Source organism: Sciurus carolinensis, chromosome 11, assembly GCF_902686445.1.
Source record: "Sciurus carolinensis chromosome 11, mSciCar1.2, whole genome shotgun sequence".
NCBI classification, from domain to species: Eukaryota; Metazoa; Chordata; class Mammalia; order Rodentia; family Sciuridae; genus Sciurus; species Sciurus carolinensis.
Window position 1 is genome coordinate 101259424 of NC_062223.1, and position 26341 is coordinate 101285764.

Genomic DNA, 26341 nt, shown 5'->3' on the forward strand with positions numbered 1-26341 from the left:
GAGAAGAAGAGATGAAGGAAGTTGGTCAGTTAATAGCTATGAGTGAAATCAACAGAGGTTAGTTACCCTTTCTTAAATCCTATCATGGTCAACCAGCAGGGGGACCCATGCTGTTTACCCATAAACTTCCTCAACTATTCATTTCTACCCATGCAGAGGCAACAATGATTTCTCCTTATGGACTGCCCTCCTGTCTCGAAACTTTCCCAATTTTGCTTCTCCAGTCCCTCTTAGCTCTAGCCAATGGAGGTGCCATGTAAACAACTTAAGCTCTTCCTTCTTTCCCAATTTTTCATTCTAAAAGTACTCAGTTATAAGGACATTTTCCCAATTTAAGCCTTGCTGTTGCTGCTTGCAGAAACTTATCCCAAGACCTGGTTCTTTTCTGCTTGACACACGTAACAACTTAATAAACCCTTTATTTCAGAGATTCCCTTTCTCTGAACCACATAAACAGCATATATCAAGGCTCCAGAGTTGTTAAATTTCAGATAGAACAACACTATCAAGGACCTGAATTCTTCCCACCTCCACCCTGCCATCCTCAGAGAGTTCTCTTCAACCTCAATCAAGGACATTCAAGAAGGCTGCCATGTCTCCAGCAGAGAAAAAGACTATGTCTTCCCAAGGAGTTCTTTTATTTGAGGAAATTTGTGGGGGGAAAAAATAGTCTTATCTCTCACTGAGCAAAATTGTATCACATGCTCATTCCTGAAATTGCATCGAGGAGAACAAGACTAGCAAATTGGCTTATGCTTAATGAGAGAATATCCCTGTGTTGAAGATCTTCCACTTCAACTCCAGAATTGAAGTTCAAATTTAAAGACTGAAGTTAAAGATAAAAATTTTGAATTTTGATCTTTTTCTGGGTAAGCAATACATAATAGGATAATCCCTCATGATGCTGGGCAGCATGAAAAACTATAAGCATATACAGTTGTGATTCCCATCTCATTTTTGTTCTTGTTGTTTGGAGGGATTGGGGGTACTAGAGAATGAGTGGTAGGCAAGCACTGTATCACTGAGCTGCCTCCCCAGTCCTTTTAAAATTTTGAGACATGGCCTCACTAAGTTGCAGGACTGACCTCAACCTTGCAATCCTCCTGCCTCAGCCTCCCCAGTCACTGGTATTATATCAGGTAATTAGGTTATTCATGAAGTCTGGCAAATCTCTTAAAATGTTTTTTGCCAAAAATCTCAGACAAATCACAGTGTTGGTTTAGATGGGCTTTTGTTGGACTGCCGACTCCATGAGGTATGCCTTTGGAACAGGGAAGAGAGCAGAAATAGGAAGGCAAGTGTCTAGGGAAAAATCTATGTTACTACTCTTCCTCCTCCTCACCTCCTCTTCTTCGTTCTCTTCTTTTTGGCAGTTCTGGGAAATTAACCCGGGGTGCTCTACCACTGAGCTACATCACCAGCACTTTTTATTTTTTATTTTGATACAGGGTCTTGGTAAGTTGCTGAGGCTTGCCTTGAGGCAGGAGGCTGCCTCAGTTTCCCAAGCTGCTGGGGCTTCAGGTGTGCTCCATCATGCCTGACTCTTTATTGACATTCTTTGCCAAGTGAAAGACAATATCCTAAAGCTTCTTGCTTAGTTAGTTCTTTCCTGCAATTAAGAACATTAAATACTTCTGTAGCTCCCATAATTAGACTTGGCATGTTTATTTTCCTCATAAAATGTCAGAATTGTGGAATCCCTGAGATCATCTGGAAAACACAGAATGGTTTGCATAAACATATTACACACAAACCACTCTAAAAGGAAGAACACACAAGTTGGCTCCAAGTATCCCCAGACATCCCACTAGGAATAAACACTGATGGGTTATATATTACAAAAAGATACTAGTTATTTTGAGAAAATTCACAATTCGGCAATACAATTTACAAAATACCATTAAAATACTATCTTCTCTTCATATACTGGAAATGTATGGAACTATTTTTTACAAAAAGAAAAAGTAAGGAAGTTCTTTATGCCCTTGATATGGAAAGGTCTTCAGATATAAAGTTTAAATATATAGTTTAATATACAGTGTATATACTGACATTTTTATTTTTAAAAGGAAGGGTAAAAATCAATCTGTATTTGTCATTTCCTTATATATGCGTGAAGTAATTCTTAAAGGATAAAAAAGAAACTAAGGATAAATGTACTACTTATTCAAAAAAACAAGAAAATTCTCACACTTCAGTTTTCATGAAAGGGGAGTAAATGCAACTTGCTTTATTCCTCCCATTGAGGAGAACTGAAAACACTGGACATTATACACATAATAAATATAAAAGGGATCTGGAAGATAGAAGGCACGCCAGGTAGGGTGAAGACCATCTGAGGGGCCCAGACTGTACTCCCACCAAGTGGAAGCAAGACACCCTCCTGCTCCTCACGAGGTAATGCCTGAGGAGGCGTGTCGAAGAGTCAGGACTTTTACCACTGATAGTAGTGATGAGGCCACATTCCTCCTCATTTCCTCATTGTGTCAATGGAGGACTTGTAGAGAACAGTGAGAAGGTGCCTCACTTTCTCCAAGCCCAGGTGTGACCTTATGGGGGACTTGCACTAACTATCACACCCATGAGCAGTAACAAGAAGCTCTTCCTGGCCAGGTGTCAATAAGACCTAAACTTGGTGGATGCAGTGGCACAGACTGAAGATTCCAGCTGAGGCAGCGGGGATCGCAAATTTGAGGCCAACCTCAGCAACTTAGCAAGACTCTGTCTCAAAATCTTAAAATATCTGGGTATGTTGCTCAGTAGTACAGCACCACTGGGCTCAATTCCCAGCACCTAAATAAATAAATAAGAAAACAAAACTAAAATAACAGATTTATATCAAACATATCAATAATTACATTAAACATAAATAGTCTAATATACCAATGCAAAAACAGATGGGAGAGTAGATAAAAATCACATCATGATTCAATTACATTTATCTATATAAAACTTCAGATAGGATGATATGTACAGGTTGAAAGTAAAGGATGGAAAAACACTACACCAATGTTAATTAAAAGAAAGGAGTTGATTGTATCAATATCAGATAAAGTCAATTTTATTCATGATTCCCCCCCTCCCCGCCCCCACAGAACCAGGGATCAAACTCAGGACCTTGCACACGCTAGGCAAGTACTCTACCAATTTACTTTGATAGTATGGGGGAATGTGACGGAAGGGAAGGTCCAAAGAATCTGGACAGGTTTTTTAAAATGGATTTGGAGGAGTGTGGGAAACAAAAGGGAGTGTGGGGGAGGGAAGCACAGAGTGCTTAGCAAGGAACAATAGAAGGACAAGGCAGGGAGTGAAGAATATTTTGAAAATGTTTTAGTTCCTTTGTTGCATGCAACAACCACTTACAGAAACTGATCAAGCATGTGATGGGAATTTGCAGGGCAAATACAACAAAGAAAAGAAAGCAAGTATTTGACAATGGAATAAATACTTGAAGTTCTCTATCTTCCCTTTATTTACATAGACCTCTTACCTTGGCTTACTTTTCTCCTCACATCCTATCAAAATGAATATGGCCCTCCTTTCAGCTTTGCCCCTCTGAGATTTAGCTGCATCCTTTTGTATGGCTCCTAACCAGAGCCCTTTTATGATCCCCTTGCTGATCTTCATCTTCCAGTCAACCTACTTCCATGGTGTTTTATAAGTGAGCATAGGTTTTCCACAGTCCAGAGATAGGAAAAAGACTTCTCCCACCTGCCCTCTCTATTTACCATTTCTTTCTCCGTCTTTCTTCTATTTTCAAATGTCTCCAATTAATCTGGTATCTGCTGCTTTCATCAGACTGACAAATCATTTTATAATCTTATCCTACCCTAGTTATCCCACATCATCCTGAAAGCTAATGGCTTTTATTCTTTGTCTCCCTTTAAATTAAAGTGAGAGACCAGTCCTCAGTATTATTAATTTTCTCTTTCTCCTTTAAATCCTCCCTCCCTTAGGAATGTGAAGTGGTAAAAAGAGTCCCATCTCTGCTACTCAGCAAAACAATAATATTAATTCTATATATTGAGTCCTAACTACAGACTTTCATTACAGCTTGGATACTGTATCTAATTTAATTCTTTAACAATTCTATAAAAATAGTATTACTATTCATCTTTTAATTCCAGTAGTTTTGAGATAATAGGTGGCTTTTTTTCTTTATCCCTTTTAGAATAAGAAAAATGCCTACTTAAACTTACTTAATTCCCTTCAATCATATCACCATACTGATCCATTCATATGTTTGATAGAGTTTCTGTCTCTTTCACTGACTTTTCTACCTTCTGCTGTCACTGAATATGATTTTCCTCAAGAAGTCTGTTCTTGAATTTTTCTTAGTGTTCCTATATCAATGAAGTCCATGTATCCTAAGGCAGAGTTTCTCAAAGTCTGATCCAGGCCAGAAGCATTTTCCTTATCAGAAACAAAAATTATCTGGTCCAACATCAAACCTACTAAATCAAAAACCCTGGAGGTGCAGCCCAGAAATTTGTGTTTCTACAAGCCCCCCAACTTGATTCTAATGCATGTTAAAATTTGAGAACTACTGTTTCAAAGTTTTGGGCACAGACCACCAGCATCGAAATCACTGTGGTGCTACTGGAATATGGGGATTCTTACCCCCCATCCTAAACTCACAAATCAGAACCTCTGAGGTCAGGATCAGCTATGCCAACAAGACATGCTCATTACACCAAAGTAAGAAAATCTGTACTCTCTCAGACATCTCCTGAACCTTCAGTCAAAATTTCCCAACAAATGACCCCTAAACCTGTAACTCCAGGACTTATTTTCAATTTCCTATTGGGCATGACCACATTATTTTCTTTCTCTCTCTCTCTCTCTCTCTTTTTTTTTTTTTTTTTTTTTTTTTTTTTTTTTTGACTTTTCACTATTTATTTATGGCAAATATTCCGCATCCACAATTCTCTTCAGTCAAAAATTCTTTGAGATGATACCGTCTGCCTTGGCCAATCGGAGAATGGGAGTCATCTGACACCCATCCTGCGAATGGCCCGGTAGATAGTGCAGGTTTTAAACTGGCCATTAAACCTGCCGGTGACCTTGTCTCCCTTGGCCACGTTCATATGGATGGACGCATGGTCCTTGGCACCAATGATGCAGTTGCTGGCGGAGCATTTCCACGGCACGTACAGGTCCATGAACTTGCCCGTGTCGCTCTGCACGTGGAAGCGAGCCTGCTGCCTCCACCGCGAGCAGAGAAAGGAAGTGGCCCACATAATTTTCTTCAACCTCAGAATCAGAATATTTTGATTCATCCCATTACTCCTCTCTTTCCTCCCAAAATGACTTTTACCTTTTTATTTCTGCTCCCAATCATTCAGAATTGAACCTCATTAAAAAGGGGTTGTCTTTGTCAAATCCAACTCTCTTGATCAAAAATCCAATTGGTCCTATTGATTTTTGCCTAATAGCTTTTCTAAAATGCCTTTTGCTCTTCATGAATCCTGCTAATATTCTATTTCTTGACTGGAAATTACATCATGCCTTCAGTTAAGAATATTTTTGAGGGGAGACAGGACATATAATGCTAACATTTTTAATCACAAGTCATCTGGATGTAGGTACAAATGATTAGTTATTGAGGATTAAACCCCACATCTCTGAGTCCAAATCCCAGATTCTGTGCAGTAAGCCATGCCCTGCTAAACATTTGATTTTAGGTTAACTGCTCTTGATTCTTTTCTTATTTCATGCAAAACGGAATCTAGTATAAATCAAGTCCATTTGACCCCCATCCATGAGGACAGAGTAACTGTAATGCCAATTAGATCTTAGAATTCACTTCCATGAGAATTGTTAGTATATATCATTTGTGGCTCTAGCAACCGCAAATCTGAATATGTAGTGCATGGCAATTAAAGAAAAAGAGAGTAAATCACTTCATTGACAAACAGTTTTGGGGTGATGGGCAGAAAAGAGCTTCAAAACAATATAAGAAATCTTTCATGTGGAGTGTTTTTAGCATTCATGATGTCACTATAGCATTACCACAAAAACATTTCATATTTTTGGACAGCTTTCCTTTAATTATATGTTTCACTACTGTTATTATAATAATTATGTTCCGTGTTTGTTAGAGTCGCAAATGTTAGTGTTGAGGAGTACCTTGGAGGTCATCTAGTCCCTGCCCCGCTTTGTACTGGTGAGGAAAACTGAGACTAAGGTAAAAAGGACTTTCCCAGATTTAGACAGCTAATTGGCGACAGAGCTGAGCTTATGAAAACCCAAGTCTCTTGACTTCAAACTTCTGCTTTTTTGTTTTTCTTTTACAAGCAGACCGGAAGCATGACAAGCCATTTGAGGACTGAGAAGTATGAGGGAGAATCCAGCAGAAAAACCCGGGAGACATAGTGATGGGACAGACAATTCGATCCAAGAAGAAAGGAAATGATATCACTTAGACTATCAAATACAAGAACAGAATTTGAGTCCTGCTGGCACAATGGTACACACATGTAACCCCAATGACTGGGGAGGCTGAGGCAGCAGCATTGCAAGTTTGAGGTCAACCTCAACCTGTCTCAAAATAAAAAATGAAAAAACTTGGGATATAGCTCAGGAGCAGAGCATCCTAGGTTCAATCCCTGGTACTGTATGCACACAGTTATACAAACACACACACACATACACACACAAAGGAACAGAATTTGAGGGAGGGCCATACCCAGATATTCAGCATCTCTGCATTCAAATTCACTAAGTAAATATGTACAACAATTATCCCAACCCACATGCTTTTTTTTTAACGGGAAAAGTTTTATATGCAAAATACCTCCACTTCACCCTGGATGTTCTTCACTGAACATGAGTGTTTAGCTGACAGCTGGTGATGACTGCCACCACCCCTCAGCTCTGTACTGTGACCTAAATAGACTGAAATTAGATCAATAATCTGACCTTCCACAAATGAACCCTCATAAATGAACTCACGGGGGCTTTTGCAGGTAATCGGGGAAATAATGTATTTTGTGGAAAGACTGTAATTATAGTGTTCCTTATCAATAATATGTACTTTTTAAAAGTCCACAATTATGCCTAGAATAACAGAATATAATTGCTAGATATTTAATTCTCCCTGTGTGTATACAGATTTTGTTTTGCAATGTCCTTAGGATTCCCAAATTAGCTCTGAAAGGCAACTGTTTTTATCTTTCCCTCTCTTCTTTCTATCAACTCCTCAGAACACAGAGATACACAGGGAAATGTGTGCACTGCCCCTCTCCAAAGACTGCAAATAGCAAATGGGGCTCAGATTTTCAATCTGTGTACTCAAAAAGTCTCACACACACAGACACAAACACTTGCCAACTCACCTATTGCCAAGACTATGTGAAACTGAAAATCTTTTAGGACATCGAGTTCTACACTACACTAACAAAGCCAGGACCTCTTTCCAAAGACTGGAGGCTTTGGTGATGCTGCTACTACTAATCTTCTGCTACACGTGCTGTAAGACCTAGGGCCAAAACTGAACTCATCATTCGTCTCTCCACACTTCATTACAGATTGCCTGGTAACTAACAATTTCCACTCCAAGTTCTAGGGAAAAGTTCAGTGGCAGGAAATATTCCTTTTCTTCACTTGTCTACAACCACCAACAATTCATCTTTACTTTTACTAACAAATTTGGTTGCCTAAAATATGAATCTCACCAATGGTCTTCTTTTCATACTTAAAAATTTTCAATAACTCCATTACTATAGGACACAGTTATAAATATATATACATATATACTTATAAAGGTTCACAATTATGCCTAGAATATCACAATATAATATACATAAGAAACTCATATATAAATATACTATATATATATAGTATAATATATAATAGTAAAATATAAAATTTTAGGGCCTCCTGGGTCCTTGTATCACAAATTCCCCAGGAACTTCCTCATCATGCAAAGGTTTCTCTCACTCACTGAAGGCTGACATTCACCCACTCCTTCACTTCTACCTTCATCTCACACATATTCACCATTCTCTCCCATTTTCACCTGTGAGAGTCAATGGTTTAAATACACTTCTTTCATGTAACTGTCCCAACAGTTGGAAATAGTCTCATCCTTATATGTACCCTCAAATCTTTTCTCACAGTCTTTCCTTTTTCTTTTCTCTCTCCTCCCCCTCCTCTTCCTCCTCCTCCCTCTTCATCTTCTTTTCCTCTTCCTTTATCTTTTCCTTCATCTTTGCCTTCTCCTTCTTCTTCCAGTACTAGGGATTGAATAATCCAGGATGCTCTACCACTGAGTCACATCCCCAGCCTTTTTTATTTTTTATTTCAAGACAGGGTCTCACTAAGTTGCACAGACTGGGCTTGATCTTCCTGCCTCAGTCTCCCAAGTAGCTTGGATTTTATTTGTGCATGACTGCTCCCTCACAGCCTCCTTTTTGGATCCAGATCTTGATTTGGGGTACCCAAAGGGGAATACACAGTGCTGGGACTTCTGGACCAAGACTTTCATATACATAATGCAAAGAACCTCATAGTATGGGCTGCAGTCAAGTAACAATATTGTTTTTTAAACAAAAGATATTTTGTAAATATTTAGACATATGGTACATAGACCTCTTATCCTGGGTCCTGAAAATGTTAAGGTAGACACAAACAGAATTGGGAGTTTGGGAAAATTATGAGTTTCTAGTACTGCAAGTGTTCAAGCACAGATCAGGCAAGCTCTAGACTCAATTGTCTTCCTTCTTCTCCTTGTTTTTCTTTTCTAACCTTTTAAAACATAACTTCAGGAGTCCCTGAAAGGGCACATTTGAATTTTGAATGCCCATTCTCCTCTGTGTTCTGTGCTGGAACACAGCGGCATGAGATCTGGCACCTGGCTCCAAACTCCTACAGGGAATCCACAAGCCAGAGCTTAACCTTATTCCCTCCGCACCCCTGGCTCCACCCATCAGTACAGAGTACCCTATATATATATGTGTGTGTGTGTGTGTGTGTGTGTCCAGTATTGAAGATTTTTACCTAAGTATGAAAGATACTTGTAATTCCGTTACTCACAAAGATGTTTATACACCAACACTTGTTTTTCATAGTGCAAAACTGGACATAACTAAGTATCCACTAATGGAGCATTAGAAAAGTGAAATATGGCACAGCCATTGAGTGGACCATATATCTAAATTTTTTAAATGTATTTGATACTACTAAATTTAAAAATTGGTTAAATATAATATACATATTATAATCTAATGTTTACAAAATATATATTTAATGTGAAAAATCCTTATATTGTTAAGTTAAAAGACTAGTTAATTATAATATGTATGATATGATCCATAGTTGTTTTATGTGGATTATAGTTTATCTAAGAATGATACATTCCCTCATTCCCACCCCATACACACACACATACACACTCAAAATGCCTGGACTAAGACTGACCAAGTGGTTAACAAATAGTGTTATCACTGGGAAATGGGATTTCAGAATTTATTTTTGACTTTTTTTGTTTGGCTTGGTTTTCCCATTGTATCCCTGGGTTTCACAAATCCATAGATTCAACCAACCAACCACAGATCAAAAATATTTTTTTAATTTAATCTGTACTAAACATGCACAAACTGTTTCTTTCTTTTTATTTTATTTGTCAAACTATTTTTCTTGTCATTACTCCCTAAGCAACACAATAACAACCATTTCTTACAGCATTTACATTTTATCATGTATCATAAGTGATATAGAGATGATTTTAAAAATAAGGGGAGATTTGTGTGGATATTATGGAAAAATATTATGCCATTTCATATAAGAGAATTTAGTATTCATGAGCCGTGGTATCCTGCTAGAACCAGTTCCCCACAGATTCTGAGGGATGACTGAATTTTCTATTCTTTCGTGTTAAACTATTTTAATTATTTACAAAGGATATGTTTTTCTTTCCTTTTTTATTGTTTATTGGGTTTTTTGTGGGGTTTTTGTTGTTGTTGCTGTTGTTGTTGTTGTTGTTTTGGGTTTTGGTTTTTTTGTTTGTTTTTTATTTTTTTCTGGTTCTAGGGATCAAACCCAGGGCCTTGCATGTGCTAGGCAAGTGCTCTACCACTGAGCTATACCCCTATCCCCTAAGACATATTTTTAAGTGAAATCATACACAATCTATTATGATTATTTAGATGTGGGGGTCATAAATATTTAAACTACAACCGTGGCACTGGGAATGGAAAATAAGGGTAAAATGTGACATGTGTCTTAGAAGTGAGTGAGTGTGAAAGGAAGAAGCAAGGATGATTCCAAGAATAGCAGAAAAATCAAGATGGGAAAGCAGGCTCTGATTTGAGCATGATGAGGATGGTGGATTTGGTTCTGAATATACTGGTGATTTTGGATGACAGAGAACCTACAGGAAGTGCCTAAGAGGTGATTTGGCTGAATGTTAGAATAGTATCAGACTGGAGATACAACTCACAAATGTATAAAAAATACAATAGGTCCATTAAGATCTGTAATAGAGACCCAAGGGAGAACAGAAAAGGGAAATAAAATCTTGAGGACTGCCTAAATTTTAGAAGATCTAGAAGATTTGGGGAGAAAAAAAATCAGAAAAGGATAAGTAAAAAAGAGAGTAGCAGTTCATAAATTGGTAACCCGGAGAGGGAGACAAGTTCTGTGCTTTCACACCTGGATATGCAAATAAAGTATGAATTTTTTTCCAATATATTTTTTTTCATATGCTTCTACTCAGCTCAGTTCCTCGGGAGGAGTAGTGATGGAAAGAATAATAACAGTCTATTAACTGTATCTGAGTCAGGATTTTATTTCCTCTCCCTGTATCTTCTCAACTTGGCATCCAGGTATAAATGGTGGGAAAAGCTGGAGTTTACATGAAGACTGAGAGAATTACATGCATCCCCTCTCAGTCTGTGTTCAGTGACATCATGCTACTAGCTCGAGATCAGGCATGATGTGAGCATTTTTACCCCAGAAGTTGTCATGTGCTGTCGGGATATTTTTTTCTTAAGAGCTGGTTAAACATTCACCAGCATAGCACTTTTTACATGCCTGGAACCACAGAAAGTTCTCTTCTTGACTTCTAGATTCTCTGATCTTCTCAGAGACATCCCTTTATTGCCTGGTCACTGGCCAGCCTGCTAACAGCCACTGAGGATGCATCAGCTGATCAAGACTCAGGGATTTCCTTTGCTGGCTCAACTCAGCTCACTACCATTAGTGGCTAAGTAACTCTGAGACCCCTCAGCAGGAACTCCTGCTGGAGAGCCTCCTCCCTTGGCCTCTGAGGTGGGTCACTTTCTGCAGTGGTCACCCTCACTCAGCTTCAGCAGCAAGCCTGCTGACTCACTACTGGTCTATTTTCCTCCTCTCCCTCAGGTCTTGTTAAAGCTTCTGAGACTTTCCTGTGCCATTTGGGAACTACAGGAGGTTCACAATTGCTAAGTAAGTCTCACGGGCTACCCAAACACTCCACACTCCCATTTAAACTCTGAGACCACTTTCCTGTTGAAGCAGTTACTGCAGTGATGCTCTCCCAGAGTTCTGAGCAGGAAGTGGGACAGAGGACCCTCTGCTTTGCCTTTTCCCATCTAGCAAGATGTCCGCTCAAAGGGAAAGACATTGCACACATGCATGACCATCTGTTCCTCTTCCCTTTGGTAATCTTCTTCCCACTCCTTCACCCACAAGGGTCCAGCTTTCTTCCTGAAGGCAAGGATTATCTTATACCATCTTTAAAATGTCTCTATCTATGGCATATAGAAATCCCAACTCTCAACAAAGCCAGATGCTCAAGGCTGTTTTCGTCCTCCAGGCCAAAAGCAAATATTATCTTCACAGTCAAAACTGAGCAAGGCTTTTGTCCTACTTTGCGCCATCCTCCCCTAGAGTGTGGAAACTCATTTCTTTGAAAGGTAGGGACACTGTAGCAATAATATTTACAGATATGAAAAACATCTAAAACCTTTTAATGTTATCTTATTATGTAAATTCAGGAAGTTAACTATTCAAGTAAAACAGATTTCTTTAACTTAGGCCATTTTTAGGTGGCTAATATACTCATGTGCATTATACATTTCCAAAACAGGGATATAGTATGCAACATTTCCTGAGTTTATTTGATTAAGGAAAGGGACTTCTTAGATTACCTTGTAGAATTAATTCTATATGGAACAAACATTTGGAGATAGGTAGTTACTCAAGAGAACCAAAATAATATTGAATCCAAGAGAGGAGGGGAGAATTCTAGAGGGAGAGAATAACTTGTTCTTGGTGGTTTCAATTTGTTTTTTCCTTTGTCTCAAGAGCTCAAAATTATTTCTACTAGAGAAAGTAAATCAGCATTGAGTAGACAGATCTTCTGAGCGTATGTATGTCCTATATACTAGAATGTTAGAGACTTTTTGTAGCTCCATTTTGTTTTTTCTGTCATATGCCCTTAATAAATTAGTAGATTGAAGCATTAATAGTAACTTCACAGATTGAATGTGCTCATGGAATTTTCAAAAGCAGTTAGTTTCATCCTATTGAAGATTTTATGCAATGGGAAAGATCTAGAACACAGCAGCTCTCTGAAGTATGAGGTTAAAATTCCTATCATCTGTTTTACAGATTACCTTCCCTGAGCCAAGACTGCTGTTTTTAATTCTTGTTCTCTGAGTTTCTTACTTGCTTATTCTTACTGTTGTGATCACTAGAAGGGAATAATTTAGGTTGCTATTATGACAGTTTTCTATTTTAATACCTGGAATTATTCTATTATCCTGCTGGCATTCAAATTAACCTACCTAATTTCAAAAAGTGCCCAAACATGGTGAACCTGGGGCAACATACATTTACTTTTGGTAGCATGATCATGATGCCCACAAATTCAAGTTTGGGTTTAGTGTCCACTGAAGTGCTAGCTTTGCTATTCCAGTGGATCTTCTCTTCAGCCTAGAGAAAAGCATGAGAGTCCTAGCACCTCTTTGGACTTCAGCTCCCTCTCACATGGACTTGATGCATGAGTGCACTCACCTCTCACCCAGCCTGTCACCAGAGGTTGTTGTAGAGACACATGCTGGCTATAGGTTCAACATCACCAAAAGGGGACATTTTGGACAGTACTGGCCAGCTTGCCAGAGAAAGAAGGAAATAGAACAATCATGTTTTATTTTGTAAGACATTCCTCGGAAAAGAATACTAATTTTTTTAAAAAACTGTCTTCTGCTACTCTATTGCTAGCCACTCAAAGCTACTGAGAATTTTAATATTTAATTTAATATCTCGTTTAACATCTATTGAACAGCTTGTAAACATGAACCTTTACTGATAGTTCAGCCACAGGGATTTTACACAGATTATCTAAATATGACATGTTATTATGGTTCAGATATGATTTGTCACACAGGGATCTGTGTGTTAGGTGCTTGAGCCCCAGCATGATGATTTTGGAAGTACTGTGGAACCTTTAAGAGGGGGCATCCAGTGGGAGGTCCTTGGGTCATTAGGGGTCCTGCCCTCAGAAGTGATTAAGATATTTATCATAGAACATCTTGGTAGTTCTCAAGAGAAGACTACAATATAAACCTGAACCTGGCCCCACCCAGCAGTTTCTATATTGGCCTAGCCCACAATCTTTTGCTTCTGCATGTGCTCCAGAAGTTGCCATCCATCATGACAACATAATCAAGAGGACCAGCAACAAAACTGTGCCAAGGAAGTCTCCATACCCTCAAACCTCCAAAACTGAGTTAAATAAACCTCTGTTCTTTATAAAACTAGCATGTCTCAGGTGATTTATTATGGAAACAAAAAACTGATTGATACACATATATAGTATACACAATATGTACCATAAAAATTTGTAAATATATTCATGATTATGCAAATGTTATACAGATGTATATCTTAAATGTTTGCCTCATTTTTTGCAGTCTACAAATGACATACATTTCATAAAAAATAAAAACTTTTCTAATTATAATACATGAAATAATAATAATAGAAATAGTGTTACCAAACAAAATGAAACTTAGGCAAGTTGGGCATGGTTGCACATGCCTATAATCCCAGTGGTTCTGGAGGCTAAGTTAGGAGGATCGTATGTTCAAAGACAGCCTCAACAACTTAGCAAGGCCCTAAGCAGCTTATCAAGACTCCAAGACCCTGTATCAAAGTAAAATATAAAAAAGGGCTGGAGATGTGGCTCAGTGGTTAAGAGATCCCCTTGGTACAAAAAAAAAAAAAAAAAAAAAACAGAAAAAAAGAAAAAGAAAAGAAAGGAAACAAACAAATAAACAAACAAAATTAGACAAGATACCTTGTCATATGTGAACTACTATTTGTCAAAAGTATATAATATTATCATGATAATAAAGGCTAATTTTATTTAGAAGCATTACTGATATCATCATAATAGTATCATAACTTTGCATCCATGATGTGATTTTTTAAAATCAAAATACTAAGAAAGGAACTATTGTGTGTTTTTACATAAGAAAGAGACAATCTTATGGAATTGAAAACAATTGCAGTTTTCTTTTAATTTTCTAATTTTTTAAAAATAAGTATATGGCACTCTTATTGTAAGGAAAATAATAACTTTTTTATTTTTTATTTTTTTATTATTCAATTTTTTTTTATTTGTTTGAATTAGTTACATAGGGAAATAATAACTTTTTACTCAAAAACAATTTGCAAGTTGAGGTAGCAATAGTCAAGACTTAGGTAACGAAGCACATTAGGTACCTAGATGATTGGTGTGAATGTGTTCCAAGCCAAGGACCCAGAGTGGAAAACAGATCGTCAAGATTTGATGGGTAGTCAAGTCTTAAAGAATTTTTGAAGGAGGGAAAACTTAGCAACTGGAGAAGTGAGAAGAGAGCATTTTCACTGAACAGCATGGATAGTAGCACAGAGGTAGGGTTCCATTTTGACATGGAAATCAGCAGCACATATGAATTCCTCTAGGAATATGAAGACACATTGGTTCACACCAGGCTCAGGAGAGCCATGAATGCACAACAAACACAGCCCTTAGAGTGTAGGGCCTACTAGGGATGCTTTTATCCAGATAGTGATGTGCTGTGTATACAAATTAGAAGGATACCATGATAATAAATGACAAGAAGAGAAATAGTTGTATTCAGGCTGCTGTTTCTCACATGCAAGAGGTGAAGCAGGAAGTTTTAGTCACCTTGGATTATGTTATACCGTCCCTCGTTCTGCTTAAAGACATCATTGACTTGCCCACTCCCATGCTCTTCCAATCTCCTCAAATCCCTAGGGTACCTCTCTCTCTGTTCATCTTCGGCATTAAGTCATCATCTCCTCATCATCCCCCAGGATGCTTTCTGAAATGCCATCACAGTTATTTCACCCATCTGAAGCAGCATAATTCCAAAAGCTCGCCGAAGAATGGGAAACGCAGTCTGGGGACAGTAACCAGGTAGGTGTTCTAAGCAGGTGATCCAGTGTAGACAATGCAGAAAACAGATCAGAAGAGATTGAACTATTACTGCATCCCAAACAACAAACTTTGAGAAGATATCATGAGAATAAGCCAGTCTTCTTTAGTGGTGGATGAGGGGTAGGAGTGGTTAAAAGGTACAGTAGGCATAGGATGAATCAGTTAAAACCAGTCCTTGCCATCAAATAACAAAGTTAACCAATATGAATTTCATATTGCCTCCTCTTTCTTCCTCTTCTTTTATTCATGCATGCAGTGTGCATTTATGCATTTATTGAATATTAAATATCACTCCCCCAGAACACAAGTCATTCACTAGTCATAGGGATTGACTGATATTAGAGAACTGCCTGAAAATAGAAGTCCTATTGACTTTGTGAATTCATTCTCCTTTTCCTATATTAGCAATCTTATAAATAGTAAATCATAAACATATTTGTCAAGTTCTCTCAGATATGCCCAAAGATTTCATCCTTTTGGGGGTGCATAAAGGATATGATGAGTATTTAAAGCAATAAAATGAATCACAATCAGATCAATTACGTACAGTGATAAAGTTACACACTGCACATGCCTGCGGCCCCATTCACATTCAGCATGATGTGATAGAGTTATGAAGTACAGAGCCTGCAAGACAAACCACGTGACATTTTCTATATGTCTTGATAAACCACAAAAGATTTGAGATAAAGTAAAAATCAGGGGCAAAACACTGACCTCTATACTTCTTTGTGAAAGAGAACAAATCTTTTTTATATACCTAAATGCCTTGCACATGGCAGATCTTCAGATATTTGTTAAATAAATCAAACAAGTCAGATACCTAATGCATTTATTTCATTATATAAATCCCAAGGAATTCAGGTGCAAAAAAGGGAAAGGAAGAAGGAGAACTCCAAATTCACCAAGATTAAGTTTCTTTTGTTAAAGAAAGCGGGTCTTGTGATTAAAAAAAAATAAACTTGAATGGCTTGCCTCCTGACGTTTGGGACTGAGACACACCTGCCACAATATTTTCACATATATCATTTCATTTGCTCTTTATAGTAACCATGTGAGGAAAGTGTGACCAATGTTATTATTATCACTATTTTTGAGAAAGAAAAACTAAAACTCAAGGAGGTTAAGACAAGGATTCAAATTCAGAACTTCTGCCCTTTATTCTTCTAGCCATTGCCTGTTTTTGTCCTCTTCTGTCAACTGCTTCCCCTAGGAGTCCAACTTTGAGGGCACATGTTCTCTGTTTTACTCTCTGTATCTCTGGAAATGAAGGGAGTTTTGTTTTGCTTTATTTTGGCTTAGTTCCAAAGGTTTCCTTGTCATAAAAGTAGGAAATCTTGGCTATGAGCCATTTTGGAACATCAGTGTCACAGCCTAAAGGGAAGGCAGAAAGCATGAGGAAACTGAGGGCTAGATAACTAATAAGACTAATTACAGAGCACAACAAGACATGGAGAACTTGTCCTTGCTTCTATATACTGTCCATTCCCATGGAGACACTCTGGCATGTACACCATAGCAGCAGACATCACTAGGCAGTGGGACCAACTGAAGTCATACAGACTACAATGTCCAAGTTTAAGAGATCAGTCTGCTGGAAGTAGGACCCGAACCAGAAACATCAGTTGGGAATATATAGATTCCGTCCAGCCATGAGAACTGCTCTGAGCTTGGCATCCCACCCAGGGCCTTGGGTGAGTGAGTTGACCAGAGTACTCAGCAGGAAATAAGAGACCTGTACCAAATCCCCTTGGGCAGCTGGTTACAGTCACCCTAGGAACACATGATGCTCATCCTTTAACAGCAGAATTCAAGTTCCAACATGAACACAAGTGGCCAAAGCACACAGAAAAAAGAACCACAGAGAAGTAAGACTGAGAGGATGGAACATAAAAATGAGGACAGTATTAGCTGAGTCCTCATTTGTATAACAAGAAATAATCAGATGCTGTCAAAGAGCAATAAAGTAAGAATTAGAAATGTACTTATTTAGAAATACAGAGATGAGGATCAGAAGAAAACAGGAAAAGTGGTTACCTCTTGAGAGTTAGACCAAAAATGCTCGAAAGATACTTATTTTTATTATATGCCTTATAGTACTTTTTTTTTTTTTTTTTTTGCATTACTGGGGATTAAACTCCAGGGTGCTCTTCCACTAAGCTACATCCCCACCCCTTTTATATTTTTTTTTGTTTGCTTGTTTGTTTGTTTGTTTAGACAGGGTCTTGCTAAATGACTGAGGCTGGCTTTAACTTTAAAACTTCCTACCTCAACCTCCTGAGGCATGCACCACCACCTCACTGGACAGTACTGTTTTTTAAGAATGATAAAATTATGATAAAACATACATAACATAGATTTTACCATCTGTAGCATGTTTAAGTACACAATTAAGTGATGTTAAGTACATTCACATTCTTATGCAACCATCATCACTATCCATTTCCAGAATATCATCCCAAACAGAAGCTTTGTACCCATTATAACTTCCCATATCTGCCTCCCCACAACCTCAGGTAGCCTCTATTTTACTTACTGTTTCATGAATTTGCCTATTCCATGTAAGTAGAATAATATAAAATTTGTCCCTTAGCCTCTGGTTTATTTCACTTAGCGCACTTAGCATTACGTTTTCAAGGTTAATACCGTAACACACCAGAATTTATTTATTTATTTATTTGGTACCAGGGATTGAACCTAGTGGCACTTAACAACTAAGCCAAATCCCCAGCCATTTTTTTTTCTATGTTTTATACTGAGACAGGTTCTTGCTAAATTGCTTAGAGCCTCACTAAATTGCTGAGGCTGACTTTAAACTTGAGGTCCTCCTGCCTCAGCCTCCTAAACCACTGGAATTACAGGCATACACCACAAGCCCAGCAGAATTTCATTTCTTTTGATGGTTTAATAATATTCCATTGTATCTAAACATTTTATTTATTTATCCACTGGACATTTTCAGTTTTTGACCTCTGTGAAAAATGCTGCTATGAACATTGGTGTACAAATATTTGAGTTCTTGCACTCACTTTTTTTAAACGTATGTCCAAGCATTATTTTGTTTTTCATTTGTTTTCTTGTAGTGCTGGAAATGTAACCCAGGGCCTTGCTACTGCTAGGTGCTAGGCAAGCACTCTACCACAGAACCATATCCTCAACTCTTTTTTGTTTTATTTTGAGATAGGTTCTTGCTAAATTGCCCATGTTGGCCTCAAACTTGCAATCCTCCTGCCTCAGCTTCCGAAGTAACTTGGATGGGCCTAAATTTGTTCAAAATTCTTTTCAAAAGAAATAGTTAAGAAAGGGAGGAATGGAGCCTGGTGCAGTGGCACATGCCTATAATCTCAGCTACTCAGGAGGATGATGCAGGAACATCATAAATCCAAGACAAGACTGGGCAATTTAGGCAAGCCTGTCTTAAAAAAAAAAGGACTAAGGACCGGGGATGCAGCTCATTAGCAGAGTTACCTTAGGTTTTATTCCCAGTAGCATTGAAAAAAAATTTTTAAAAAGGGAGGAAGGAATTAAGGAACAAAAGAAGAAATTAGCATGCTGAAATTATGAGTGAAAAATTCAGATTAACAGGTCACAAGGTCATGATGGTGAGAGGAGACAGTGATCTCCAAATTCCTTAACAGCCACAGTCCTTAAACGCCACCCAAAGTCACTGATTCCAAGACTAAGCTAAACAATCTTAGTTCTGTCTCCACATGCTACCTGTGGGAACTCAGGCAGGACACTCGAGATTCCTAATCTCTGTCATACTTATTTCCTCACCTGGTAAAATGTCTAGAGATCTTTCTTTTACAGCTCTCTCTTACATTTTTTACTCTTAATATTAATGAATACTACAAAACTGTGTGCCTATATCATGACTAAATTCTAGGGATAAAGAAACGAATAAAATCACACACAGTGGCACATCCCATAATCCCAGTGACTTGGGAGACTGAAGCAGAAGAATTACAAGTTCAAGGGCCTGAAATATAGTTCAGCAGTAAAGAAAGTTCAAACCCTAGTACAGCAAAAAGAAAACAGTGAAAGAATGAGAAAAAAGAAAAGAAGTGAATAAATACAGTCGGTGTTCTCATGAGGCTTATGCTTTGCTGAGGAAAGACAGCCTGAGTGTGGTTAACTCTAAGAATATGTCTGCTGGCTTCAGTGGGCCTATGGCACAAGGATGATTAAATCTTCTGAGAGTTGACATGAGTTACATGGAACATCTGCTTGTTTCTATTCAATGTCTGTTCTTGGTTAGTGTTGATGCTATGCTGAATATTAAATTCAACACTTTAAACATCAACCCGTATTGGCAGGAAAGATATCAGAGAAGAAACACTTGAGCAGAGTATTGAAAGGCCAATGTCCTTAGACAGGCAGGAGGAACATCTTTGAGGGTACTATACAAGCAGAGGAGTTGAGGGTCCTGTGCATTTACAACACAGGGTCAAGAAACTAGATAGTCATGTGGAGAAGTAGGTAAGGGTCAAAGGTCAATTACAAAGAACCACATAAGCTAACTTAAGAACTGAATTTTTTTTTTGGAAGGAGCAAAGGAATCTCAGGAGCGAAGGAGTCTCTGAAGCCGTTGACTACAAATGATGAAATAACTAATGAAGGGAAGGCCATCTAGGGAGTGTATCAGGAGTTCTGGTGAAAGATGGATGGTCTCCTGCTACCAACAGAGCAACAACAATAGGGTAGCAATTAGAGGACCTCTGAAAAAAGAGTGCCTTGAGTGTGATCTTTATAAAGTCACAGTTGACCTTGGCCAGTGGGGAGGAGAAAGACTTGTTACTGAAGGTTGAAAATTAAATGGCTCAAATCCCACGCCATATGTTCAACCTTGTGTCTCTCCCAGTCTTTCAAGAATTCTAGGGTACTTTACAAGTTTCCTAGCAACCTGTAGCTGAATTCCTACTAGAGTTCAATTAGTTCAAATTATAGATCTTTTCACTAACCTGTGTATACCTCACAAAGAAGTAAGCTTACAATTCTTAATAAATCCTGCCTTGGTTTCCTTGCACCAAGACAGTACCAAAGACCCCAGAGGTGTTTCATTCTCCCACCATGGCAACCTATAAATTTGACTTTGTCTTATCAATAGGTTGTGTTTGTGATCTTTGGAGAGCCAGTATTCGAAAACACCAATCCAGCCATAGAACTTAGACCCTTTCCTCCATTCCAGTGCATGCATCACTCCATTGTGGCATTTATGTAGGTAGCTAGGTTTGGGTTTTATGTCATAATGCTGCTCATATCCCACTCACCTCAAAAGTCTTTGACTTCTCCTTTATCCAGTACATTTGCAGACAGGCTCCTCTCCTCACCTAAATCTGACTACTAAATGCAAAGCAACATAACTTCTTAACCCCTCCCTGCCACCACAACTACCACCTGTTTCAGGCTCTACCTTTAATTCAAAGGAACCCTTTGAAATTGGTCAATTGCCAAAAAAATGACCCCCACCCTCGGCAGCTCAGAAAATATGTTGGGTGATCTTGAAATTCTCATCCTGACTCTGCAAAGAGCTTCCAAATTCAGCAAAAGTCCTTAGCAAAAGGAGCTTTGAGTCATTTTACATTTTACATGATGAGTGGTTTTTTTTCTCTGCTACACTTCTTGATATAATTCCTCTTACAGATGCATGCACAAGTTCAAAGGAGCATAAATAAAATTTTCCAAGCTCTAGATAACTTCATCCTATGGCAATCTTGAAAAGTTTTTTCCAAAGAAGTTGAGTTGTGAAACGAATTGGCCATTTGTGGCAGAGGCAACAGAATTCAAAGGGTTAGAGTTGAAATAACATAATAATCACTAAGTCATATTGCACCTTCCAAGTGTAACTAACCTTTGTTGTAAGCATTTTCCTTGAGTTAAAACCATTGAATAACCAGGCATAGTGGTGCAGACCCAAAATCCCAGCTACAGGGGAGTCTGAGGCAGAAGGATCACAAGAGCAAGACCAGCCTTGGCAACTTTGTGAGACCCTGTTTCAAAAGAAAATAAATAAATGAAAAGCATTGAGACTGTAGTTCAGTGGTAGACCACCTTTGGGTCCAATCCCCAGTACCGAAGGAAGGAAGGAAGGAAGGAAGGAAGGAAGGAAGGAAGGAAGGAAGGAAGGAAGACTCTTGACTACCATGGAAGGCAAATGGACTACATGTGCAGGCCCTTTCCAAAGTTAAATCATTGAAATCCTAAGTCCCAATGTGGTAGTTTTAGGAAGTGAGACCTTTGAGAGGAAATTAGGTCTTAAAGATAGAGCCTTCACAAATGGAATGGAATTAGTGCCTTTATAAAAGGAACCCCAGTGAGTTCTCTTGCTTTCGTTCTGAAGATTTGCCTCCTCAATTGCAGACTTTCAACCTCCAAAACTGTGAGAAATAAATTCCTGTTGTGTATCAGTCATCCAGTTTATGATCCTTTACTATAGCAGCCCAAACTGAAACAGGAGACTAGTACTATTTTATCATTTTTTACAGACAGGGAGATTCAGGCAAAGATATTATAACCAGCTCAAGGTCATCTATGTAATCTCTAGAGTTCAGGATTCAAACCCAGGTAACAGGAGTCCATACAGAGTACCAATCAGTAGTACTGATAGAACAAGATGAGATTAATATGTGAGATATTATTAAGGGGCCGGGCATCGAGCACAAGAAAAATAAAAAAGGGAGATGCCACTTTATAGGAGATCCATCTTCCATTTGGATGATTTTTCTCATTTATAGGTTGCTTAGACTTTTCTCTGGACTTTTATTTAGAAAAACAAAAGAGCACACACAGTTTGGGATTGTTACTTATACCAAGACGAGGAATAGAGATCAGGCACTCACTGCCTGAGAACGCTTGCAGAACTGGGAATTAGCAGACTCAACACTCAGACACAAGGCAAGCTCCACAACTCTGGGCAGTCTCATAACTCTCTGGCCTGCAGTTTCCTCACAAAAAAAGTCAGAGTTTGAAACCAACTGTCTCTGAAGTCTCATCAAGGCCTGTGCCCTTCTCATCTACTCCAACAAGCACGCACTTGGTTGGACCTCTGCTCCCAGCTGCCAGCTGAACTTCCAGTGTTTGCACCTCCCTCCTCCTCTCCCCTCTGCTTTATCCCATCTGCCATCTCCCACTGTTCTGGCACCATCTGTTGTTCTCAGATGTCCTGATAGAGCAAGAATGTGTTTTCACACAAGAAGTCTCTTCTATATGAGATTAAGCATTGCATAGGAAAGACACTTCGTTAATTTAAAAAAATGAACATACTCATGAAGTTTTTCTGCCTGACAATTTCAATTTTTTCTTTGAAGTGTTTATGATATTTGAAATGAAATACACATTATAATAGTAAGAATAAAAATTATATTAAGCAAAAGAGAAATTCCTTTGTGTCTATCTTTTCAGTCTCATATTTGTTGTTTTGTTTTGTGGGACTAGGGATTGAACCCAGAGGCTCTCTACCACTGAGCTGTCTCTCATTTGTTTTTTTTTTTTAATTTTTGATATAGGGTTTCACTAAATTGCAGAGATCGTCCTCAAATTTGCGATCTGCCTGTCTCAGTCTCCCAGCTTGCTATATATATATCTCTAACAATTTTAAGAGTTACTCCTGAGAAGTAGTAACAATGGTTAAACAGAAAATGTAAACAAACAGATAAAAAAAATGCAAGAAATCTTAGATTAAATCATTCCAAAAATAATATATCAAATTTGGTCTGAGAAAATCATGCCTCGCTTTATTCCACAAAGTCCTGTAAAAAACTGAAACTGTGCTGGATATGGGGCACATACCTGTAATCCCAGGGACTCAGGATGAGAAAGAAGGATAGCGAGTTTGAGGCCAAACCTAGATACTTAGAAAGATCCTGTCTCAAATTTTTGAAAAATGGTGGGGATGTCAGTTACTCTGGAGTAAAGCATTCTGGGGTTCTATCCCCAGCACTGGACAAAAAAAAAAAAAAAAAAAAAACTGTGCAGTAATTAAGTAATTATACATGAATACCCTGTACTGCTTCTAAGAAATGTTAAGTGCAGTGATACAATCTCAACTTTCAGTATAACCTCATGGAGTCCTCATACACAGTGTTGTTCTATACATTTTAGATGTTATCCAAACTTTTCATGACCTATTTTAGAAAGAATCTAAAATTCTATTCTCTTTATTGTTGTCTAATGTTAACACAACCTTTGAGTCCATATTACCTACTCTCTTGAGGGAAGTAAATTCATAGAGACTGCAGGACAAGGAACAGATCACAAAAACATTCCAGTTTTACCCGTCTCATGGAATGGAATACAAGCAAGCAACGAATGTAAATGTCTAAAACATTCCTAGGTCCTCAGATGAGAGGTGTTAAATAAACACAGTTTTGGCTGAGCCTGAAAAATGTGTTTACTTATAAACTTTCTATACAATCCACACTGCTCTCCAGGAAGCAGGCTCCCTTCATCTCCACGGGCTTTCTCCAGAGCCTCCTGTTCTTGTTTTTCAGTCTCTCAACATGTGACCCATTCCTTGAGAAGCTTGTTTGTTTATGCTGTGATGTATCATCAATTTTCCCACTGCAAAGGCTGTCTCTGCTCTCATGTGAATCCGAGATTGTTGAACTACCCCTGACCTAGAAGTCCACACACTGCCGCCTCCCCAACATGTCCTTACCAGAGCATCTGCTCAGTGCCTTCACTTCCTGTCTTGCCTCTTCCCCTAGCCTCTAGCTTCAGTCCCAAACTTTCCTACCACTTTTCTCCACTTTATCCAACTGTATGATTTTTATTGTATATATTTTCTATGTACAACATGATGTTTCGATACACTTACACTTAGGAAATGGTTACTATGGCCAAGCAAATTAGTATATCCATCATCTTTCAGTTACCCCATTATTGTGTATGTGGTAAGAGTACTCAAAACCTGTTCTTTTAGAAAATTTCCAGTGTACCACATAGTGTTGTAATTAGAGTTCTCAAGTCCTACAGTAAGTCTCTAACTTTAACCATAATGTCAAGAGAACACCCACTTTCTCCACTGTCAAAAGGAGAAGAAATGAAGTTTCAGACTCTCCCAACCTCACAATCAAGAAGGAAAAACAATTTTATGAAGCTCCTCAAAGGCGGAAATAATAAGTAAGGTCTTATTCAGCTTTACATTCCAGAAACTCTTTACACAATGACTTGCAAGTGGCAACTTACATTTAACTACCTCTGGGATTGAATTCAGAAGCATTTGAATATTGGCCATATACTAATATTCACAATAAACAATGCACAATAGAAGACAATCTGGTCTCTATGGTTATGTTTTTCCTTAGTTACAACCAATGTTTGCATGTGGTAAGCCATTTCCTGGATTTCTTTATTGAAATAGTCTTTTATAAACTAAGATAAGAAAGGATTTGAAGTTGTCTTAGGGTGCCACAGTCTCCTACAAGCTGGATGCTCACAGTTCCCTAGATATTAAAAAGTATAGAATCATCACATATCCCCAATGCTGAAATATACCTTTCTTGATTTAGCATTTTAAAATTGTAATGAATTGTATAATTGATACCTACATTTAATGTGTTAGTGTTGATTTTTCTTCTCAAGCATTACAGGTGTTACCTACTATTGATGGAGTTTTAGAACTAACAAGTATGATACAAAATATGGATTTTAGTGCTTCAAAATAGTATTTTGAAGAATTTTTTTTATTTTTCGCTCTACCCAATGAATATTTCTCTCAGCAATAAGAACAATCGAGAATCTTAGTCCTTGAATAATTTAAAGTATTGAAGTAAATGTCACTGCATCATAAGATAACCAATGGCACATTTTCCATTTAATGCCGCCAATTGTTTCCTGCATTTTCTAATTTTAAAAGTGTGCATAAACTATTATACATTGTCAGGGCACTTGCCAGGTTGAATTCCTTCCAGAGCTGAATTTAACATCTTATTTAATTTAGAGGTTGAGCAAATGCCAACAACTGCAGGCTGCAATTACTTGTAACATTGAGACTAATTTAGCTAGAATCAATATCTTCTGCTTTTCATCTTCCAGAGAATTATTAAAATTATTGGTGATCTAGAATTAAATTTAGGTATCTAGACACTGTTCTAGCCTCTCATTGATATGAAATAGCTATCACAGTGCCCAGAATCTTAAATTAAAAATAGTATAAATACTCTTTAAGGATTTTTTCCTTTGTATTTAGAAAGGCACATATTAAAAGGTACATTAGGAAAAAATAAAAATCATTATGAAAAGAACGAATCCTCTGAAAGAGAGAGAAAAAAAAAAAAAAGACTTGACAAGTAACTAAGAAATGAAAATAGCCAGCTGGGCAAGGAGGCACATACCTGTAAACCCAACAACTCAGGTGGCTGAGGCAGGAGGATCACAAGTTTTAGGCCAGCTTCAGCAACTTAGCAAGACCCTGTCTGAAAAATAAAACATAAAAAGGGCTGGGGTGTATCTCAATAGTAGAGCACCCCTGGGTTCAATCCCTGGTACCAAAAGAAAGAAAGAAGAAAAAAAAGGTAAGCAATACATATAGAAAAAGAAAAGTGCAACATCACTATTAATTAAAGGCAAAAATTATCATAATTACCATTTTTTCTTTCATTGCTAAATTTTTCCAACTAAGCTTTTTTTTTTTCATAACAGCTTTATTTAGATAAAAGTCACCTTTTAAAAGTCTAAACTTCAGAGTTTTAGTGTACTCAGAGTTACGCAACTATGGCTGCTGTCTAATTTTAGAACATTTGTGTCGCCCCTAAAGGAAACCCATATCCAGGTTACTCTCCATTCCCCATTCTCTCCACCCTCTGGCAGCCACTGTCTCTGTGAATTTGCCTATTTGAGAAAATTCATATGAATGAAGTCATATAACATGTGGTCTTTTGCAACTTACCGCTTTCACTAAACATAGTG

At 38.0% G+C, this 26341-nt stretch overlaps 1 pseudogene; it reads right to left on the reverse strand.

The window, feature by feature from the left end:
* Positions 1 to 4935: 4935 nt before the first annotated feature.
* On the reverse strand, positions 4936 to 5279 carry LOC124959644 (40S ribosomal protein S21-like; annotated as a pseudogene).
* Positions 5280 to 26341: the final 21062 nt, after the last annotated feature.